This window comes from Sminthopsis crassicaudata, chromosome 3 (genome assembly GCF_048593235.1).
Source record: "Sminthopsis crassicaudata isolate SCR6 chromosome 3, ASM4859323v1, whole genome shotgun sequence".
Lineage (NCBI taxonomy): Eukaryota > Metazoa > Chordata > Mammalia > Dasyuromorphia > Dasyuridae > Sminthopsis > Sminthopsis crassicaudata.
This window is the reverse complement of record NC_133619.1, coordinates 54,190,544-54,207,464: the sequence shown is the minus strand read 5'-3', so window position 1 is coordinate 54,207,464 and position 16,921 is coordinate 54,190,544. Positions and strand designations below refer to the sequence as shown.

At 35.5% G+C, this 16,921-nt stretch overlaps 1 protein-coding gene across 2 annotated transcripts in view; it reads left to right on the top strand.

The window, feature by feature from the left end:
- COL4A3 (collagen type IV alpha 3 chain) overlaps positions 1 to 16,921 on the top strand; it is a 147,998-nt gene that overhangs the window by 5,775 nt on the left and 125,302 nt on the right. Inside the window, exon 1 of one of the 2 annotated variants that reach the window (XM_074298569.1) lies at positions 11,375 to 11,509. The exons of the other annotated variant lie outside the window; for it this stretch is intronic. The gene's annotated coding sequence lies outside the window, so the exon portion shown is untranslated. Of the gene's footprint in view, positions 1 to 11,374; positions 11,510 to 16,921 lie in introns of those variants that run through there. 2 annotated transcript variants of the gene reach the window in all.

The following is a 16,921-nucleotide window of genomic DNA, read 5'->3' as shown; positions in this document are numbered from 1 at the left end:
TATCATTAAATATGCACTCAATTTAATTTAGTCTTAAGTTTTATTTGATTATAAGTCTAAGGCTATAAGTGTATAATTAAGCTTTGTAGTTGATTGCGTATATAGTTTGTGAAATCACCTGGGTTTCCTATCTTACCTAGGTGACTCTACCTGCCCATCAAGTACATCCTCACCTTCTCTACTTAGAGTCCTTGGTTTCCTTCAACATCACCACATACTTCTTTCTACCAGAGTTCTTTCCCAGGCCCCTCAACTGCTAGCGTTTTCACCTACAAAGTTATCTTCATTTATTCTATATTTTGTATGTATTTATTTATTTACATGTTACCCCTCTAATTAGAATGTAAGTTCCTTAAAAACAGAGGACCCCCCCCTTTTTTTTGCTTCTCCTCAAGTTCTGAAGACCTTAGCACAGTTGGCAAATGAATACATGCTTAAGAAATATTCGGTTGGTTTAATAAATGTTGATCTATTAAATGCTGAATGTTATTTTTATGATGGTGATTTTAAAAAGAATTTTACATATATTATCTCACTTGATCCTCCCCACAATCACATGTGAAGCTAGTACAAGTATTATAAATAGGCTTAAAAGGCCTAGACTCAGCTTCAAACTCAGATCCTTCTACCTCAGAATGCAGTGTTCTTTCCAGACACCATCCTGCTTATCCATGCGTTAATTTTGTCTTATTTTCTCTTATACTTGCTTGACATATCTCTCCCTTTAAACTCCATGAATTATCAGATTTTTGTACCTCTCCCAGTACCTAACATGTCACTCTGAAAGCAGGGATTGAGATAGGAAAAAAAGCTGTGATTTTAGTGGTTTAAGGAATTCCAGGATGAAGATAAGGGTAAGGAAGCTCCCTTTATGTAGATGGGTATCTCCTCTACAACTTGGAGTTTTAGAGAATTGCTGAGGGCACTAAAGGGTTAAATGACTTGTCCAGTGTCACACAAGCAGTCACACACAGATGGAGGAAGGGCATGAATCCAGACTTTTTTGGCTCCAAAGTCAGTTCTTTATCCACTAAGATGTTCTACACATAATAGGTGCTTAATAAATTTTGATTTAAACCGAATGTCATCTGTGATCTGCCTGAAAGGGTTTATCTAGTCTGCAAGTAGGAAATAAAAATAGAGCATGGGAATTTAGAGGTCAAAAAGACCTTCAAGATCATATAGTTTCTACCCTTTATTTTACAGATAGAGAAACTGAGGCCCAAAAAATTAGTTAGCAGCATAGATACAATTTAATAGAAGAAGCATATTGTAGTTTTTTTTAAAAAAGAATGAACATCAGAGTAGTAGAAAACATTCTAGTTTTCCCACTTACTTTCATGTGACCTTGAACAAGTTATTTTATTTCTCTGAGTCCATTATCTCTTGTACAGAATGGGAAATAACTTCCCCATGAACTTCAGAGGATTGGCTTAGGATCAAGAGTTTAGGTGAAAGTGCTTTGAAAACTGGAAAGTATTACACTAACATCTGGGGTTATTTCAGTTTAATTAACATTTATGAAGCTCTGAGTCTCCAAGGCCTGAACTGGACTTAGTCTAGGGAGATATTGAGGGAGAGATAGAGAGATAGAGAGACAGAGAGACAGAAGAGATAGAAACAGAGACACAGAGAGAGAGAGACAGAGAGACAGAAGAGACAGAGAGAGACAGAGACAAAGATACAGAATCAGAGACAAAGAGACACAAAGACAGAGACAGAGAGAGACAGAGGTGGAGAAGAGACAGAAGAGAGAAACAAGGAGGGAAAGCTACCTACAGAAATAGAATAAGAGAGGCAGAGTGGCAGAATTGGAGAGAGAGAGAGAGAGAGAGAGAGAGAGAGAGAGAGAGAGAGAGAGAGAGAGAGAGAGAGAGAGAGAGAGAGAGAGAGAGAGAGAGAGATGAACAGAGACAGAGAGAGACAGACAGAGAGAGAGAGAGATGAACAGAGACAGAGAGAGACAGACACAGAGAGAGAGAGATGAACAGAGACAGAGAGAGACAGACAGAGAGAGAGAGAGAGAGAGATATGAACAGAGACAGAGAGAGAGAGAGAGAGAGAGAGAGAGAGAGAGAGAGAGAGAGAGAGAGAGAGAATGAATCAAGGGGAAAGGTCTCCTGTGGTAGGCACTACCTAAGCAGAGCTCTGAAGGAGGTGAGAATTCTACAAAGCAAAGACAGCGATAGAGAGTGTTGTAGACACGCAGGCCCATTTGGGCAAAGGTACAAAATTTAAAAATAGAATTCTGAAGAGAAACACAAGTCCAAAATTGAGGGAAATAATCTCTAGACTAAAGGTAGAGATATTTCCCCATTCATTTAGTTCCTCCATGTATCAGGGAGTTTCTTCTTTTTTCAAAAATATTATCCAGAACATTCTTTGCTGCTGGTATTTTCTAATAACATCATTTGAAAATGTCAGCAGAAAGGACATCCTCCTCCTCCCTGGTCCTTGTCCTCAAGGAAAAATGATCAGCTTGCTTATCTGAGGCTATTCCATCTAAATATTATTGTTGAAATTCTTCCACCTCTCTGCTTAAGAGGCAGCTTACCAAAGGCTTTCATGAAAAAGCCTTTTTAGGACATTTAAGCCAAAAACCATATCTGTGCATCTCATCTCCAAATGGTTTTTCTTTTGCATCTAAAATAGAGTGGTAAGAGGGTTTAAATGTGACAGGGGAGAGAATAGTCTGGTCTTTCTACACTGGTCCCAGTACCATATGTAAATGGATGTGTTTGACTAGAGGGTATATATCCTAAGGATTCTCTGCCTGAGGCTACTGATATGATGCTTAGAAACAAGATTGTCCTACAATAAGAGGTAGGACTGACCCTCTAGTAGTCAATCAACCAACAGGCATTATGAAGCATCTTCTCCTGTGTGCCAGTCATATGAATCAGTGGAGATAAAAAGATAAAAGTGAAACATTCTCTTAAAGGAGACAAGGGATATGAAAATAATAGTGCCTTGTTTTATTGCACTTTGTCTTATTGCACTTCCTAGAAATTGCTTTTTTAAAAAATTAAGCGAAGTTTTGTGGCAATCCTATGACAAATATCAGCACCATTTTTCCAATAGCCTGTAATCACACCATGTATCTGAGTCACATTTTGGTAATTCTTGCAATTACCAAAACTTTCATTTTTGTTATATCTTTCATTATTATTATATCTATTAGGGTAACTTTTGATCAATGATATTAGATGTTATTTATAGTAATTGTTTGGAAGAGCCATGAATTTGCACCCATATAATATGGAGCACAATCGATAAACGTTATGTATGTTCTGATTGCTCTACCTATGGGCTCTTCCCCCATCTCTGTCCCTCTCTTGGGGCTTCCCTATTCCCTGAGTCACAATTTAAATTAAGCCAATTAATAATCCTAAAATGATCTCTAAGCATTCAAACGAAAGAGTCAATTGATGTGGCAGAATTAATTATTGTCTTATTGTAAGAAATTGACAGGGGCAGCTAGGTGGCGCAGTGGATAGAGCACCAGCCCTGAAGTCAGGAGGACCCGAGTTCAAATCTGGTTTTAGACACTTAAGACTTCCTAACTGTGTGACCCTGGGCAAGTCACTTAACCCCAGCTTCAGGGGAAAAAAAAAAAAAAAAACAAGAAAAAAAGAAAAGAAAAGAAAGAAAGGAGGGAGAGAGAGAGGGAATTCCAGAGGGGGAGAGAGAAAGAGAGAAGGAGGGAAGGAGGAAAGAAATCAACAACCCTGCCATCAACATGGAGGATATATCTCCAAGGTTTGCCTGTATAAATAGGTACTTTCAATGTCAGTAGTAAATAATTTCAAGGAGAAGGCACTAACAATTTTAGGAGTAGGGGATCTTTCATACTGGAAGGGGTCTTTCAAGTAATCTTGGGATTCTAAGAGGGAGTTCATTCCAGGTATGGCTGAGGGGACTGGGGATTTGTGTGAAGACAGAGGCAAGGAATGGAATATTGTGAAGGATGAACAGGAAGGACAGCAGTTTGGTTAAAACCAGAATGAATGTGAAGGAAAGCAATATATAATAAACCTGGGAGGATAGATTGGAATGCAGAGCTTTAAATACCCAACAGAAGAGTTTGTATTTGATCCTAAAGGTAATAAGTAATCACTGGAATTTATTAGCAGAATTACATCCCTAAATCTTTTCCTCCAAGAATTGTCCTACTTAGCATTTATTTCCACTGAAACTAAAATTAGTGGACACAACCTATTCACTCCCTATATCACCCTGTAGAAGTGGTTAAATCTACCTACACCTACTATAGTATGTGCATGGATAATTGGTATACACCACTGACTTAAAAAGGAAGGGGAAAAAACTTGCCCATTTTCCCTTAGACAATGTTACCAAGCTTTCTATTTGCTACATAACTCTGCCTTTTATCATTGTCTGATGTGATGGTAAATGCAGTCTTATTATGAAATCCAACGTTGCCTCTGGGCTACCAGTAGCTTGATCTAATCTATTGTTTCTCTAAGTCGACATTCTAATCCCTGGAATGATCACAGATCAGTCTCAGTAAGAGCACCTGCACAGCTATTTAGTGTTAGTATTAGTAAATCTTACCTCTGTCTCTGCAATACTACCTGCCAACCTTCCTCAACTACCAGTTAGTAGTTACTTGTTTCTTATTTAATTAATCAGTCAATCATTTATCAAAAGTATATATGCACATGTGTGTACATATATAGATATATATCCACATACATACATGCTAAATTTTATGTTCATATAATAGCACTAATATAATTATAGATCATGAACTTCATCTTTTGGAAAGTATTTGAGATACTTGAGATGATTTAATGAACTTTATTGCTACAAGGTGCAAAGTTTGGGGCTAAGGAATAGGACAATCAGAATTTACATGGTTCCTGCCCATAAGGAATTTACAGTCCTACAATGGAGAATAAAGCACACTCACAAATAAATAGTATGTATATGTTTTTTTTTTAAAAAGGATGCAATTCCCACAATAAGGCTATAGCGTCTGAATATTTCCTGTGTATACCAACCTTTCTGATCCTTGATTCGTTGCTATCTATTTAATTTCATCCTTCTGACTCTGTAGAAATCCAAGGGGATATCTGAATAATTCAATTCTCATTAATAATATTGTAATCATTTTCTAATTAATTAGCTACTCTTGTTTTTTTATGATTAAATATATATTAAAATCTTCAGTTGTCACAGAAAATAGTCTTCCCAAACATCTTTACAATTTCTCATAAACTGTTTATAGAATTTTCTTTATAAAGTTTCCATATAACATCAAGGTGAGGAGTGTCTAACATCATGACAAAAAATAAAGCTCTTTAAGATTTGCAAAACTCTTTATATTTATTAAAAAAATATTATGTTATTTGATTTCCACAAAAATCCTGGGACTTAAGTGTTATTATCCCCATTTTACAGTTGGGAAAACTGAGGTAACCTGAGATTAAGTAATTTGTGCAGTCACACAGCTAGTAAGTAGCTGAGGCTGCAACTGATCTCAGTTCTTCCTGACTCTAGGCCCAATTCTCTTCACCATAGTACCTAGTTTGACTCCTTCCTATCTGTCTTTCTCACAGATTCCTCCCAGAACTTTACTGATCACAGATCAAATACTTCTCCCTGACTAATTTAGCATCAAAAATTTTTCAACCAACCTCCAAATTTTCTACACACATTTCTTTGTATATGCTTCCTTTCGGGCTCTTGAAATTGTGGTAATAATAAATATAATCACTATGAGATATTCAAAATTTGGGTTACATTTCTCCCCAAGACAAAAAGCTTTCAGTCCCTTGAAAATCATCTAAAGGTACAATTTACCTTTAATACAGTTATCCCTTCCACAACATGGAAGTTGGGGCCCCATTCTTGAGTTCTGGAAAATTCACACAATATTTTTTGACCCTCTCTTCACACTAGAGAAGACTGATTTTTTTTCTTTTATGGAACATGTATAACACTTACGTATATACATTCTAAGTTTCTGAACTTTTTCTGTGTCATCTCTTGGCCTTCATGTGTTGTCTGTGACTTCCATAAGACTTCTCTCAAATTCCCATTTAATTTCTTATGCAAAACCACATTGGGGAAAGCCATGATGCAGAAAGGTATTATATTTCTATTTGTATAATACACATATATAAATGCAAAGCAACATTTGATAGGCTGACTTCAAATACAGAAACAGTAGAGCACTGGCACAATAATGTAATAATCAAATAGAACAAAAAATATGCTAGTCATAATATCAATAAAAAGAAACAGATTGAATAGTTTCATACATATAATAAAATAATAGGTAAATAGGGATATCTAAAAGAGGGAAAATCATTATATATAATTTGTCAGTGATTGCAATTGGCTAAAGGAATAACCACTTCTGCAATATCATGCACTAATCTAACCTTAGAGTTGGATATTTTGAATCCTTTTGATTATTGATCTTCTTCATACCTCTAAATATGTTGATAGTATGTACTCACTACTCAAATTTTTTAAATTCAATATTTATTTACCACAGAGGGCTCTACAGGTGGTATTTTAAGTAAATATGTAATGTTTCTTGATTTACACCCTTCCCCTTTATCTGATCTGGGCTCCTACTCCATTCTTGAGAAAGTGCATAAATACTATATTTTAATACTGTGTTATATAACACAACATTCAGAAACACAGCTCTGATCTTATATAATTTTCAGGTCAACACTGGAGAATTCACTCTACTAAAAACTCTATTGTTTACTTTGCCTACAACAATCTTGAAAATATTTTAATTTTGCTTAGCTCTCTCTCTTGATAGCTCCCAATATTCTTCATCCTCACAAGGATTCCAGGGTAACAAAAGCATTTAAGCAGAGGACATGTTTTTTAAGGATGGAGAAATCAGAAAAGGGATATTTTTTCAAGCTCTATTGGCAAGGGAATAATTATAGTCAAAAATCCAGATCATCATATCAGCAACAAGGGCTCCAGGGTGTGACAAAGTTTGGTGGGAGTAAGTAAGCCATATTATGGAGCTGATTAGAGAGCTGCCCAGATGAGCCAAAAGGTGGGAGGCCAAAAGTTTTGTTTCAAAAGTAAATCAATTTGTTCCTGACTCTTTTTTCCATTGTGTAAACTAGAATAGAATAAGTCCTTTCAAATTAGTTCTAAGATTCCATGCAACTTTAAAACTCAATAAATACAGTACTGTTGTCATGTTGAATTGAGTCAAGATTAGGATGATTTGCTACACAAAAGAAATGTTGACTGTTGAAATGTTGAATTTTCCCAAAAGATATAAAATAATAATTTTAAAATCTAACTTTTCTGTACCCTATAATTCTTGCCTATCCTTGATAACTCATGTAGTTTGGTTAGTAAAAATTACATGTTTACCTTTTATTCCCTTGTGAAAAGAACCTGTGGGATAAATATCTATTAAAATTAAATTAAATAAAAAAATAAAATTAAAAAATCTGTTAAAATAATTAAAAATTATTGACTAGATAATTTTTGTCTGTTTTATTGATATTTTTATCTCAGTGGGCATGTTTGGCTCTTAAATGCTTCATTTTTCCTGAAGTATGTTAAACTGCATTAATCTTAAATATAAAACCACATCTCTAAGTGTGGCTAAATTCCATGACTGAAAACAGGAAGAGTTAATCTATTATACTTTTAACTTTCTATCTCAATGTCAAAAGTCAAATGAGATAGTTATGCAGAATCAGAACTAAGATAGAGAGAAGATTGCTCCCAAAATATGTCAAAGAAAAAAAAATTAGCCATTTGGGTCAAAGTTAAAGAGTTATAAATTTAGTTAAACTGCCTAATTATTCCTTCCCTTATCCTTCCCAGTCTACTCATTCTTGATTTTAATCTTTGTTTAGTTATCTCATTTGACTTTTGACATTAAAATAGATTTTTTTAATAAAGTCAATCAGCCAAGTTGCAAAAATAACCTTTTGACTAAGTATAATGTAGAATTGGTTATTTATTAAAATTGTGGGTGGGTGGTTTGTGATGTTTTATTATATGGTCAGTAGTAGTCAGCCCAGTTATTTAGGATATAGTGCTAAGATCAAGGTTACAGGTTCAGTTTCTTCATGGAGTAGTTAATTTCTTTCCAGTCCAGTTTGTTCTGGGTGTTTTAACTTAAGGTAGCTGCCCTCTCATAAATACATATTGTTGGTCACAGGGGAAATCAGGCTAAACAGCATGAATGGCTCAGGGCAGACCATCCCTGGTACCATGAGAGAATCAGCCCAAAGGGAGGTCCTACTAATGGGTGGTCCAGTGGACCAGTGCAAGAAAACACATTTTTAAAATTTTATTTACTCTAATAAATACAACTAGTATTGAAGACAACTTGTCATGTTAGGCAACATTCCCATTTTTGATGGGAATATTTACAACTCAGAAAAAAAATCCTACTCTTTCAGAATTTTCAGAAGGGAGATGGAGTAGGAGTAGAATAGAATGAAATTTGCTTTAAAATTCTCATTTTAGGGTTCATAAATGTAGTTGTCGTATATTAAAGCCAAGTGGCAAACTACCTCCAAAACCAAATTAAAATGTAATTAGGAAATGTTTAACAAAATAAACAAAAATAAAATCCAATATAGATAGCATTAATTTGTGAGCTTCTAAGTCAATATGTGATTGGCAGGGATGCTTTATATTTGAGTTTGATATCACTATTTTAAGGGATATAATCTAATTTGTGGTGTGCCGCTATACTCTTACAGATTATAGGAAACCACATAACAAGGCATGTCTCTAATAATAGCTAATATTTATGTAATAATTTAAGGTTTGCAAAGGACTTTTTACGATCTTGTGACAATATTCTCTTGCTTGTACTATGTTGCTCCCTCCTTCCCACCTATATGATACTAATAATTCCATGTAAGGAGATAAGGAGAGTGGGAAGATCCAGATCTCTTGGTCCTCCTTGGGTTCAGCTTTTACCTCTCCTGCTTTTCTAACCGCAGGGCCACAAATGAGAAACTTTTATTTCTCCAAGAAGCAAGCTACTCAGAAAATTCCTTTCTCTTTCTATAAATCAGTGATTATTTTCCTGAATTCAATGTTACTCCTGAGGCAACCTTCAAAGCTGCGCTTGTTCCAAAAAATTTCCCTTCACTAATTAGAAGGCCAGATTGTAGGATCATGCTATCCAGGAAATCCGAATCTCCACCTTTTCCATTTGGGAGATTTCAGTTCTGGAACATTGCCCATGAACTTCTGTCTTGAATCATAAAGGTCAGCATATGTATGCTGCTGCTGTTGTGAGTTTGTAGAAAATCTATCCTTGCCAAGAAAGTCCTTTATCAAGAGCTTTCCTCTCAGGACAATTTATTAGGTTGTAACTCCCAGTGGTTCAACCCTAAGTCAGCTAATGTTGATTCCTTGGGGTGAGGAGGGAGGCGGAGAGAAATAGGTGTTTGCCAGTCCCAAACTACTCTAGATTAACCTCCAGAGAGAGCAAACAGAAGAAAAGGCAGAAAGCTAAGGGAATTCAGGGATCTCTTTTATAGGCTAGCAAAGAGGAATGGTTCCTTGACCAGTAAATGGTCCATCCTCTCCTAAATTCTAGCCAGTCAATTTAGATGCAGCCCTAGTCTCTGAAACCCCACGGAGACACTAAAAACTAGTACCTCTCAGTACTCTCCTCTCTAAGGTTATTCATAATTTGCAGACAGGTTCTGGCATGCATTGGTAGTTACTGGATTTTTTCAAGGGAAGATCCATCCACAGGAAACCTTCTTCAACCCCTCTTAATGCCAGTGCCTTCCTTCTGTTAAATATTTCATTTTTTCCTGTGTATAATTTGCTTTGTATTTGTTTTCACATTATCTTTCCCATCAAATTGTAAGTTCTTTGAGGACAGGGACTATCTTTTGCCTCTTTTTGTATCCCCAACACTTAGCACAGACTCTGGAACATTTTTGTTATTATTGTTAAGTCATTCAGTTGTCTGACTCTTTGTGACCCCATCTGGGGTTTTCTTGATAAAGATATGGGAGGGGATGGCCATTTTCTATTCCATCTTATTTTACAGATGAGGAAACTGAGGCTATTAAGGTTAAGAGACTTGCCCAGAATCACACAGCTAGTCAGAGTTTGGGGCTGGATTTTAACTCAGGTCTTCAACTCTAGGCCTGACTCTCTAACTGCTGTGTCACCTAGCTGTCCATCTGCCGTATTATAGGGACTTAATGAATGTTTATTGACAGAATAATCTACTAATGAAATTACAGGTCCCAAAATAATAAAAATTACTTGTTATTCCCTGAGGGAAAAAAAACAACCTTAAATTTCTAAATAAGAGTAGAACTACAGAGTTGGAAGACACATAAAAGACCAATAATTAAGTCTAGTCTCCTTATTTTTTACAATCAAAAAAGGGAAAATTCCTTGTCCCAAGGGAAACAGATGAGGTGAAATCAAATCTTACCAACTTGAGGTCCCCAGCTCTTTCCATCGTAATTTGGGTTAGAATTTTAGTAAGACTAAGTCCTGTGACACATATCTTGAATTTTTAATGTGGAAAAGAGACCAGTATGTCCATTTTCATGGTCATAGAATTCAGGTTAGAAGAGACTTTAGAGATGATCTAGTTCAATGCTTTTATTTTACAAGAAATAAAATGAGAACTAATGAATGACTGAGGACCATTACATATCTAATGATACGAACAGTTGACACAAGACTTTATCCCACATTCTCTGAATCCAAATCCAGTATTCTTTCCTTTACACAAGAGGTGTTAAATACATGGCCTTCAACACTGCCGAGGGCAGCCTTAACCAGGACAAAATGTAATTGAGAAAAAATCAAAAATCTACAAGAACATGGTAAAATGGGCAACTGGGGGAGCACTGCTCTGGAGTCAGGAGGAACTGAGTTCAATTCTGGCCTCAGATATTTACTCACTGTGTAACAAGTCACTTAACCCTGATTGCCTTAAAAAAAATACTGCAGAACATCGATAATGTTAATATAGTCTATTCTTGTAGTAGATATATGTTGTAGAAAGTCACTATGGATACTGAATTAGGCAAATACGGAACCACTGCTCCTAGGGAAAATATGGCATAGGTTCCTGCAGGCCTCTCCATCAGCACTTTGCAGAGCAGCTTCACGTACACACTGGCCAATTTCCTCTTCCTTCTTCCTTAACAATGAATTCAGGGCCAGCAGTTCCATAACTCATGCTTGAACAAAGCTGATCTAACACATGCATTTTCTCCATAAGGCACATCAGCGCTTGCTTGAATTTAGAAATACTAGAAGCATTATGCTTGGGGGCCATTTTAAACAGCAAAATCAATAACAAAAAGCACAAAAATGTGAAAAATGCAGCGCTAAATAGACCGCAAAAAGGACACTTGTTTTTATGAAAGAGCTGAAACAAGAAGTCAGTGTTTGACCTTGTTTAACCTCAGCTGGGAACATGATCAACAGGCGATAATTTTTCCGCCACTCTGCACATGTCCCTGCATGACCAAGAAAGTCGGTGAGTATTAATTTGGGGGGATGGCAAGTAAATTTGAACTTGTAGGCTAATTCGAAAAAATATAGAATCCGGGAATGATGATCAACTGCAATATGTGGCAAATAAATATGTGGCAGTTAAATGGCCCAGTGGAAAGAGCACTTGATCTGGAGTCAGAAAGATTCATCTTCCTGAGTTCAGATCTGACCTCAGACATTTAATAGCTGTGTGACTCCAGGTAAGTCACTTGTCTCTGTCTGCCTCAGTTTCCTCATCTGTAAAATGATCTGGGGAAGGAAATGGCAAACCACTATAGTATCTTTGTCTGGAAAACTCCAGATGGAACCACAAAAGAGACTGACACAATTGAAATAATCCAACAACAAGAAGTTGATATACCATCTGCAAGGATCTTTATGTACATGTTTTTCTCTGAGTATGAGTTTCTCCATTGCTCTGTGCTAAGTTGCTCCCACTTAATGCCCTGTGCTTTCAAACAGGGGTATTCTGAAGCTAACTCTGATTAGGCTGCTGATTTTTAAAATTTCAATATAATCATTTATACCTTGGACATTAGCAAATGCTACAAATCAAGCCTTTGTTGTTTTATTGATTGTCTTAGATTTAAGAAAATGATGGACTAGGGGAGGGGGTGGAGGGAAGGAGGGGAAAATTTAGAACAGAAAGTTTTGCAAGGATCAATGTTGAAAAATTATCTGTGCATGTTTTATAAATAAAAAGCTTTAATTAGAAAAGAAAGTGATGGAGAAAATGTTAATACTGCAATTTAACCTAAAAGTGAGTCCTGAATACATTTTTCCCTAGAGCTGGTTGTTAAATATTAACTCCTTATTCTTACTTTCAGATATGCTTTTTCTCTTGCTCCGCTCAAGCCTTCCCCTAAATGCCAGAATATTTTCAATCATTAGTTTATTGGTTACTTCAAAGAAACTGTTCCTGTTTAATATCTAATTTTTTGTAAAAAGTTTCCTATGAAAGTGTGAATCAAATCTAACCCTATTTGTAGCATAGGGCAGCAAGATGACACAATAGATAAGAGTTCCAGGCCCGGAGTCAGGAAGACTCAATTCAGATATGTAATAGTCTCAGTTTACTAATCTGTAAAATTATCTGGATAAGGAAATAGCAAAATATTTCAGTATCTTTTCTAATAAAACTTTGAATAGGGTCATGAATAGTTGGAAATGATTGAACAATAACAAAAATTTGTAGCGTGAAATATGAGATATAATAGGGACAGACAGTGTAAAAATTTCCTGATTTCATAGGAAAGAATTTTGAATCAAAGTTCTATTTGACATAAACCTTATTTTCTCTATTCAGTTAGTATAAAAGTTTTGTGGAGGGGACAATAACTTCATTTTTAATATTAAAATTTAGCATGCTAATTATTAGTGTTTATAAATTGACAGAGATCTCTAAGTCAAAGAATTTAATTACTGGGACATTTCATTCTATTTTAATCTGTAAAGAGATATTAAAACATTTCAACAAGAGAAAAATGTAGTAGGGCCCTTTTCAGAGCTCAGAGATCTGCTCTCTTGAATTAGCCTTGACACAAAATATTCTCATGTAATGAAGACCAGTGGAATATCCGGTCAGCTATTTTTAGAGCCCTTCTTCACCATGCCACAGAATCTCAGAGCCAGAAAGGATCTTACAGTTCACCTCATCCACTCTGTACCTAAGTAGCCACTTAACTTTGATGCAGTCTAAGTGGGGCAACATCATCTGATTCCTGGCATAGCTATTTTGGGGGGTACCCTATCTGTTATTATTTTCATGTTTGGCAGCAGCTCTTTTTAGTCTTCCTGGATCTATGGATAAATTTAAGAAAAATCACACATTTATTCCAATGTAATTGGTTTTTTGGTTTTTTTTTTTTTTGGTCATCCTGTGTTTTTTATTTTATGTATTTTTTTTTGTTTTTTGTTTTTTGTTTTTTTTATTTAGAATTTTTCCCACAGTATATATGCATGAGTAATTTTTTATAGCATTATCCCTTGTATTCATTTTCCAAATTATCCCCCCTTCCCTCTACTCCCTCCCCCCGATGACAGGCAATCCCATACATTTTATATGTGTTACAATATCACCTAGGTACAATATATGTGTGTAAATACCATTTTCTTGTTGCACATTAAGTATTAGATTCCAAAGGTATAAGTATATTTTATGTATTAAAAAACAAAAACAAAAACACCTTACTATGAGAAAAGTACTGGAGACTTAATTAGGTTGATGAAGACATCCACTACCCAAAAAAAAAAGATTAAAGAGTATTTAGGATGAAGGGATATAAAGAAATCATTTCTGAAGTCCCTTCTAGTCTTAAAATTCCATGATTCTGTAGAAACATTGAATGAGTGGCCAGGAATATAACTCCCTGAATTCTAATTTTGAGTCATGATCAAAACATACTTTCACAGTACATTTAAATAAAATAGAAGTAAAAAAATATATAGTTATATTCATATAAATGCATGTACACGGTTTAATGATTTGTTTTACATCAATATGGAAGGGCAAAAATAGTTCCACTTTTAACTGGAAACTAAAAATGTTTCATTTGGCAACAAACTGGAAGAATCATGTGATTTTTTGTGCCAGTCTCTTGAGTAAATTTCAAGTCCACAAAATGTTGATGAAGCACCTGTTTCTGAGCTAAGCTTCACATCCACATACAAGTATCAGGAAATTGAACCAATTTAAAAAAATCCTTGGAAGGAGAGTATATAAACACACTCTCTCCAGTCACATCATGGTGAAGTTACAGAGAAATTGCTGCAGCATATCCAGATATCGGAAACAGGATAAGAGGGAGTCAACGAATCGGAAATCTCAGATTTCAAGTCCTAATAACTCATCTTGGAGACAGATGCAGCTAAGACTTCGCCCTGTCACCTCTAACTGTGAGAATCTCCAGGCAAATTCAATTTGAAGGCTGTATAACTGGTCCCAAGGAGTCTCACCTCTCCTTGTGAAATTTCTTTTTAATTATAATGGATACTCTTCCTCTCTTCCCCACCCCCATTATTTTAATAGCTGTTTCTTGAGAAAAGGTATAATACTTTTGCTTTTCTTTGAGCAGTGCCTGGTATACAGTATGTGTTTAATAAATGCTTTTTGATTGAACAAAGTCATAGGCTTTATAAAGAGTGATATTTCCCAAGGGAAATCTCTAAAAACCTATGGGAAATGGCCAGGATTAAAACAAGGTAGTGGAGTCGTTAGGGCTTTAAACTTGAAGTTATGGAATATGAATTTAAATCTTGATCTTTCTATTTATTATTAATGGGATTGTAGATAAATTACTTAAATTTGGGGGACCTCAGTTTTCTCCTTGGTAAAATATGGGGATTGTGCTCTATGACCTCTAAGGACCTTCACAACTATTGACATATGGTCCTATGAGTTAGGGTTTTCTAAGATAAAATCAAGTCTCATATAAAAATTAAATATTTTTCTTATTGTAATTTGGGTCTTTAAGATGAAAGAAAGACACTGTTCAGACATTATTTTCTTGCTGTTATTGAATTGTCTCAGTCTAGTTTGACACTTTTTGATCCATTTGGGGTTTTCTTGGCCAAAATTCTAGAATGGTTTGCATTTTCTTCTCCAGGTCATTTTTCAGTTTTGCACTTATTTTTAATTCATATTCAACTCTTCTTTGGGGTTTTCTTGGCAAAGATATTGGAGTATCAAACGTACTGGAGAGTGTAACTCACATTACAGAAAACTGAGATAAACAGCTAATGAATATCTAAAGCCAGTTTTGAACCCACAAAGACTAGCTTCTATTGCAGGATAGCAAAAGAAATTGAAAATCCCTGCTTCAGAACATAAATCTAGCTGCATACTTATCATTACCATTCCTTGTTCATCTTTAAGGACATATTTTATTTATTTTTAATATTTAAAAATATTTTATTTTTTCCAATTGCACATAAAAACAATTTTTAACATTCTTTCCCCCCCCCAAGGCATTTGGGGTTAAAGGACTTGCCCAGGTTCATACAGGTAGAAAGTGTTAAGTGTCTGAGATTAAATTTGAACTCTGGTCCTCCTGACTTCAGGACTGGTTTTCTATCCACTGAGCCACCTAGTTCCCCAATTTTTAACATTCTTTAAAAATATTTCTCCCTCCCTCTTTTTCATCCCCCCCTTCCCTGAGATGATAAGCAATTTGGTAAAAATTATACATGTGCAATCATATAGAGCATATTTCCATATTAGTTATGTTGCTTTTTTTCACTTAATAGTATTTTTTCCATTACATGTAAAGATTGTTTTCAACATTCATTTTTGTAAGATTTTAATTCCAATTTTTTTCTCCCTTTCTCCCTTATCACCCTTCTCCCCAAGACAGCAAACAATCTGATATAGGTTGTACATGTACACTCATTTTAAACATATTTCCCTATTAAAAGGACATATTTTAGAAGCAAGACATTGGGGATTTCTGGATTTAAATATTCACATCTTATAGGTAACTGGATGTGCTTTCTGGTGAGAGATGTATGATGGCTAAGAGCTATCATTCAGAAGTGAAATGTTCTTGGTAAACAGATGGCAATTTAATTAATCACAAGAGGCTGTTCCTGCAGGGGTCAATAGCCTGTGGTATTTTGGCCTGAGGCCAGATGAGGCCTTTGGAAATAATGTGAAGTAGGCAAAGTTTGTCCCAGCCTGGCTTTCTCCTATCTCCCCTGCCCTTTCCTTACACTTATATTTTACTTTCTGCTTCTCAAAATATGGCGCACACCTATCTCATGGGATTTGTCTGGTTTAATCCTTACAAGGACTCTGTGAAGATAATTTCACATAAATGATCATCTCCGTTATAGGTGAAGAAACCAACATCCACAGAAACTGGCAAGGTGGCATTTAATGGCAGAGAAGGGGCCAGTGGGTGGTACAGTGGATACAGAGCTGGCTATGGAAAGGCCTGAGTCCTATAGCTTGTGTAGCCCTGGGTAAGACACTTAATCTCTGTGCCTCAATTTCCTCATCTGTAAAATAGGAATAATATCCAGCACTGTTGTGAGAATAAAGTAAGATGATATTAATAAAGTACTTTACAAACTTTGAAATGCTATATAAATATTTTAAAAATTCCTGATTTCCAGTATTTTCTTTTGGTGACTTTCATTCATTCCTCATTTACTGAGCATCTTGTAGAGGTATGATGTTGCAGGTTCTTGGCTTAGTCTCATTAGCTCCCCCACAGCCATTCTTTGAGTTAAGCATGGCAGGTATCTGTCATAATTTTGATTATGTAGACACTCAGATAAATTAAACACTCTACCCAAATTCTAGCTTTTGTTGGAATGGAGAATAAAGCCTAAAACACACATTTCCTGGCTACTATTAGGGGATAGGGAAAGGGAATAAGTATTTCCATTGTACTTA